Source organism: Ornithorhynchus anatinus, chromosome 1, assembly GCF_004115215.2.
Source record: "Ornithorhynchus anatinus isolate Pmale09 chromosome 1, mOrnAna1.pri.v4, whole genome shotgun sequence".
NCBI classification, from domain to species: domain Eukaryota; kingdom Metazoa; phylum Chordata; class Mammalia; order Monotremata; family Ornithorhynchidae; genus Ornithorhynchus; species Ornithorhynchus anatinus.
Genome location: NC_041728.1, coordinates 174,066,115 through 174,072,527, shown reverse-complemented (window position 1 = coordinate 174,072,527; position 6,413 = coordinate 174,066,115). Strand labels below are relative to the sequence as shown.

Here is a 6,413-nt window from a genome sequence, read left to right as displayed (position 1 = left end):
TGTACTAAGCACTTGGGAGAGTATAATATAACAATGAACAGACACAGACACATCCCCTGCCCACAGTGAGCTTAGAGCCTAGAGGGGAGACAGATATCAATGTAAATGATAAATTAATTATAAATAAATTGATTAAATCATGTAAAATCAAATTTGCAGTAAGGAAAAGGAGCATGGAGAAGTTGTCACTTGTCCAAGTTAATATGAATAATAACAGTATGGCTGATTTCATTATTATTATCATTATTACTATTACTAATAATAATAGAGATAGTATTATGGTATTTCTTAAGCATTTACTCTGTGTCAAGCACTGTGGAAAGTGCTAAGGCAGGTAGAATACAATCAGATCGGACACAGCCCTTGACCCACATGGACAAATCAGGATTAGGACCCAGATTTCCCTACTCTCTGTCTCCGTCTGCCTTTCCACCAGGCCAGGCTATTGACTGATTGATCCAGGTTCTACCATCAGTTTTATGTTCCTGGGATTGTTTTTCAGAAGAAGTCATGGGAAACTGAAGAGAGTTTGAAGAGCTTGAAAAGAGATGGGTGGGTGGAGGGTAAACCAAAATTTAAGAGTTGGAATGTGGCCTCGTAGAAAGAGCCCAGGCCTGAGAGTCAGGAGACCTGGGTTTTAATCCCAATCTGCCATTTAACTGCTGTGCTACCGGGGGAAAGTCCACATAAATATTTCTTTTCCCTTTTTTTTAGTGGTATTTTTTAAGCACTTACTGTGCTCCAGGCAAAGCAATGGGGGAGATAGTAGTTACTCAAATTGGACATAATCCATATCCCACATGGATCTCACATTCTTAATCCTCATTTAACAGATGGGGTAACTGAGGTTCAGAGCAGTGAGTGACTTGCACACAGCAGACAAGTGTGGCTTAGTGGATAGAGCACGGGCCTGGGAGTCAGAAGGACCTGGATTCTAATCATGGCTTCACTACTTGTCTGTTGTGTGACCTTGGGCAAGTCACTTCACTTCTCTGTGCCTCAGGTCTTCCATTTGTAAAGTGGGGATGAAGAATGAGCCTTCTTAGGACAGGGACTATGTCCAGCCCAAATCTATCTTGTCTACCCAGAGCTCAGAACAATACCTGGAACAAACTAAGTACTTAACAAATACTGAAGTTATTATTGTTAAGTGGCAGTGTGGCTCAGTGGAAAGAGCATGGGTTTTGGAGTCAGAGGTCATGGGTTCGAATCGGCTCGGTCACTTGTCAGCTGTGTGACTTTGGGCAAGTCACTTAACTTCTCGGTGCCTCAGTTACCTCATTAGAAGGATTAGAACCCAGGTCCTTCTGACTTCCAGGCCAATGGTCTATCCACTAGGCCATGCTGCTTCTTGTACCTTAGGGAAGCAATGTGTCTCAATGGAAAGAGCACGGGTTTTGGAGTCAGAGGTCATGGGTTCGAATCCCGGCTCGGTCACTTGTCAGCTGCGTGACTTTGGGCAAGTCACTTAACTTCTCAGTGCCTCAGTTACCTCATCTGTTAAATGGGGATTAAGATTGTGAGCCCCACGTGGGACAACCTGATTCCCTTGTGTGTACCTCAGCGCTTAGAACAGTGCTTGATACATAGTAAGCACTTAACAAATATCAACATTATTATTATTACTGTGTCCAATCTATTCATCCTCTGTCTACCCCAGTTCTTAGTATACTGTTTGGCTCATAATAAGAACTTAACAAATACCAGTTATTCGGTAAAAGTCTTGGGAAGTCTCTTAAGGGTCACCAAGATAGAATGCTAACTGGGAACCAGGTTTTCTAATTCCCACTTTCGCTTAGTTGCTTCCCTCTATTCCAATTTATTTTTTCATATAAAAAGAGTAATATAAATGTCACCCAAAAACAACATTAGCAAAAGCACATGAAGAATGGGGGCTTTGGGAAAATTCTGAGCCTTGGAGAAAATGATCTCCAAGCAGTGAGGTGTTCACAAATGGCAAAGTCATCCAAGAAAGAATCACCTTGTGAGGGACAGTTAATGAACTGCCTGTCAGAATCTTTAGCCAGCTCAGACCCAGAGATATCTACTGTCAAGGATATCTAAGGACTCTCCAGATGAAGGTTGTGAATCAATCAATCAATCAATCAGAGGTATTTACTGAGCTCTTACCGTTTGCCGAGAACTCTGCTAAGTCCTTGGGGGAATACGATAAAACAGAGATGATCAACACATTCTTTGCCTGCAAGGAGCTCACAGTCTGGAAGGATAAGAAAAAGCCAAGAAAACAATTAAATGAAACTTTTAAATGAAGCCATCTAATTCATGAAAACAAGTACCTCATGTTGCCTGCATTTCTAATTTCACCTAGGCTACGTTCTCAAAATAACCCATACTCATGTGGGTTTGTACATTTTGAGTTTGGGCCCCATGAGGGACAGGGACTGTGTCCAATCTGATTAACTCTTATCTACCTGAGTCCTTAGTACAGTGCTTGCCATATAGAAAGCACTTAACAAATGTCATCATTATGAAAACAAATATTACTATTACTCTTGCTATTATTAATAAAATGCAACATCCCACATAAAAAGGCCAGGGCCGTAAGAGAATAGGTTGCCGTCTAAATGTTCTTCAAATACGAACATAAATGCATAAGTTACTGCTAGGATAAAATGAAAAAGAAGCCCCAGATCAAAGCAATTCTTGAAAAATTGCGATGCTAGTGCTTCTTCTTCAGCAGACTTGAAAATGTCTCAGTTGGAGTCTTTTGGACGGTTCGTGTCTCCCTCTGTGAGCTAACTGGCTATCGACTGAGAAAGCTGCAGGAGTAGGACTCTGACAGTCAGATGCCATAGAAAGGGTCTGACTCTTCCAGGGCCTAGTGTACCCCTGAGTAACAACTGGAGCAGCGCACAGACTGTACCTTCTTGGCATTGTGACTGTCATAAATATTAATAAATATTCCTAATTAAGGCAGTTATAATTGCCCCATGCCACCAAGTGTCTCTTTAAGATACAGGAGACAATATACCCTAGTGGATATAGCAAGGAGCTGAAAGCCGGAAGACCTGGGTTCTAGTCCTGGCTCTGCTATTGGTCTGCTGTGTGGCCAAGTCATTTCATAATGATACTAAATGTTTCACCCAGGTCCTGCCCTTGGCCTGGGCTTCAGAGTCAGAGGTCATGGGTTCGACTCCCAGCTCTGCCACTTGTCAGCTGTGTGACTGTGGGCAAGTCACTTAACTTCTCTGTGCCTCAGTTACCTCATCTGTAAAATGGGGATTAACGTGAGCCTCACGTGGGACAACCTGATTACCCTGTATCTACCCCAGCACTTAGAACAGTGCTCTGCACATAGTAAGCGTTTAACAAATACCAACATTATCGATTAGACTGTAAGCCTGTCAATGGGCAGGGACTGTCTCTATCTGTTGCTGATTTGTACATTCCAAGTGCTTAGTACAGTGCTTTGCACATAGTAAGTGCTCAATAAATACTATTGAATGAATGAATAGAACACCTCCCTCCTCATATCTGACAGGCAATAACTCACCCCCAACTTCAAAGTGTTATTGAAGGCACAACTCCTCCTAGAGGCTTTCCCTGATTATGCACCTCTTTTTTCTTTTCCCACTCCCTTTTGCATACCTTTATTTGCTCCCTTTATTCAACCCCTCTTCCAGCCCCACAATACTTACTTATATATCTACTGTACTAACTCTCTTCCCTTCTTCAAAGCTTTACTGAAAGCTCACCTCCTCCAGGAGAACTTCCCAGACTGAGCCCTCTCTTTCCCTCTGCTCCTCCTCCCCGCTTCATTCCCCCTACTCCCTCCCTCTGCTCTACCCCCTTCCCCACCCCACAGCACTTGTGTATATTTGTACATATTTATTGCTCTATTTATTTATTTTAATAATAAATTGAACTCTAAAATAAACTCTATTCTAATCCTCCTTGACCTCTCAGCTGCCTTTGACACTGTCGACCATCCCCTTCTCCTCCACACCTTATCTCACCTTGGCTTCACGGACTCCGTCCTCTCCCGGTTCTCCTCTTATCTTTCTGGCTGGTCATTCTCGGTCTCCTTCGCGGGCTCTTCGTCTCCCTCCCATCCTCTAACTGTTGGAGTTCCTCAAGGGTCAGTTCTTGGCCCTCTTCTGTTCTCCACTTACACTCACTCCTTTGGTGAACTCATCCGCTCTCACGGCTTCAACTATCATCTCTATGCAGATGACACACAGATCTACATCTCTGCCCAATGTCCTTTCCCCCTCCCTTCAGGCTCGTATCTCCTCCTGCCTCCAGGACATCTCTACCTGGATGTCTGCCCGCCACCTAAAACTCAACCTGAACTAAACTGAGCTCCTCATCTTCCCTCCCAAGCCCGGTCCTCTCCCTGACTTCCCTATCACCGTGGATGGTACGACCATCCTTCCCGTTTCTCAGACCTGCAACCTCGGTGTCACCTTTGACTAAACTCTCTCGTTCACCTCACACATCCAATCCATCACCAAAACCTGCCGGTCTCACCTTTATAATATCGCCAAGATCTGCCCTTTTCTCTCCACCCAAACGGCTACCTTACTGCTACGGGCTCTCGTAATATCCCGGCTAGATTACTGCGTCAGCCTGCTCTGTGATCTCCCTTCCTCCTCTCTCTCCACGCTCCAGTCTATTCTTCACTCCGCTGCCTGGCTCATCTTCCTGCAGAAACGCTCTGGGCATGTCACTCCCCTTCTTAAAAATCTCCAGTGGTTGCCTATCAACCTTCTCACAAAACAAAAACTTCTCACTCTAGGCTTCAAGGCTCTCCATCACCTTGCCCCTTCCTACCTCTCTTCCCTTCTCTCTTTCTCCTGCCCACCCCGCACGCTCTGCTCCTCTGCCGACCACCTCCTCACCGTCCCCCGTTCTCACCTATCCCGCCGTCTACCTCTGGGCCACGTCCTCCCATGGTCCTGGAATGCCCTCCCTCCTCTCCTCTGCCAAACTAATTCTCTTCCCCTCTTCAAAACCCTACTTAAAGCTCACCTCCTCCAAGAGGCCTTCCCAGACTGAGCTCCCCTTTTCCCTCTGCTCCCTCTGCTCCCCCCCACCCCCTCCACCTCTCCTCAGCTAAACCCTCTTTTCCCCCCTTTCCCTCTGCTCCTCCCCCTCTCCCTTCCCCTCCCCCCAGAACTGTACTCGTTGGCTCAACTGTATATATTTTCATTACCCTATTTATTTTGTTAATGAGATGTACATCACCCTAATTCTATTTATTTGCTATTGTTTTAATGAGATGTACATCCCCTTGATTCTATTTATTGCTATTGTTTTTGTCTGTCTGTCTCTCCGATTAGAGTGTAAGCCCGTCAAAGGGCAGGGACTGTCTCCATCTGTTACCGATTTGTACATTCCAAGCGCTTAGTACAGTGCTCTGCACATAGTAAGCGCTCAATAAATACTATTGAATGAATGAATGAATAATAAGGATGTGCATTTATCTTTGGTTCCATTTATCTATTTTGTTGGTAGTGATGCCTGCCTCCTTGTTTTGTTTTGTTGTCTGTCGCCCCCTTCTAGACTGTGAGCCTATTGTTGGGTAGAGATTGTCTCTATCTGTTGCTGAATTGTACTTTCTAAGTACTTAGTACAGTGCTCTGCACACAATAAGCTCTCAATAAATATGATTGAATGAATATCTGTAATCTATTTATTTATATTAATGTCTGTGTCCCCCTCTAGATTGTAACTGCTTTGTGGCAGGGAATGTGTCTGTTAATTGTTATAGTGTACTTTCCCAAGTGCTTAGTACAATGCTCTGCACACAGCAAGTGCTCAATAAATGATTGGCTGACTGACTAATAAATGTAGTATTTACTAAGGGCTTCTTATATATCAAGTGTTGGGGTATATACAAGATAATCAGATCGGACACAGTCCCTGTCCCATATGGGGCCCACTGTCTAAGGGGGATAGTGAACAGTTATTTAATTCCTGTTTTCCAGATGAGGAAACTGAGATACCCAGAAGTGAAATGACTTGCTCAAGGTCACATACAGTAGGCAGGTGGCAGAGTCAGGATTAGAACTCAGGTCCCCTGATACCCAGGCCTGTTTTCTTTTCATTTGACCACATTGCTACTCTTCTTATCTTCATTGTACTTTAGTTGCCTCATCTGGAAAATGAAGATAAGATATCGCCTCTCCCTCCCTTTTAGTGTATGTGCCTGAATGGGACAGAGAGAGACTGGCATATCAGATTATCCTTTTATCTTGATGAAAGCCAATATTAAAAATAAATGACCCTAAATGAATGACACTCCACTCTGTTCATGGGGAAAATGAATAACTTCCACAATAGGGGCTCAGCAAATGTCAACCTCAGGCAATAGAATTGTAAACACCAAAGTTGGGAAAATTAAAATCAAGGGATGATAGTGGGGTTTTTTTTTAGATCGCGCCCAGCTT

At 44.0% G+C, this 6,413-nt stretch overlaps 1 long non-coding RNA gene across 1 annotated transcript in view; it reads right to left on the bottom strand.

Annotated features, from left to right (window-relative positions):
- Positions 1-1,792: 1,792 nt before the first annotated feature.
- LOC114814685 overlaps positions 1,793-6,413 on the bottom strand; it is a 50,275-nt gene continuing 45,654 nt past the window's right edge. Inside the window, exon 3 of the long non-coding RNA XR_003762463.2 lies at positions 1,793-2,218. This is a non-coding gene — a long non-coding RNA (uncharacterized LOC114814685). The remainder of the gene's footprint in view (positions 2,219-6,413) is intronic.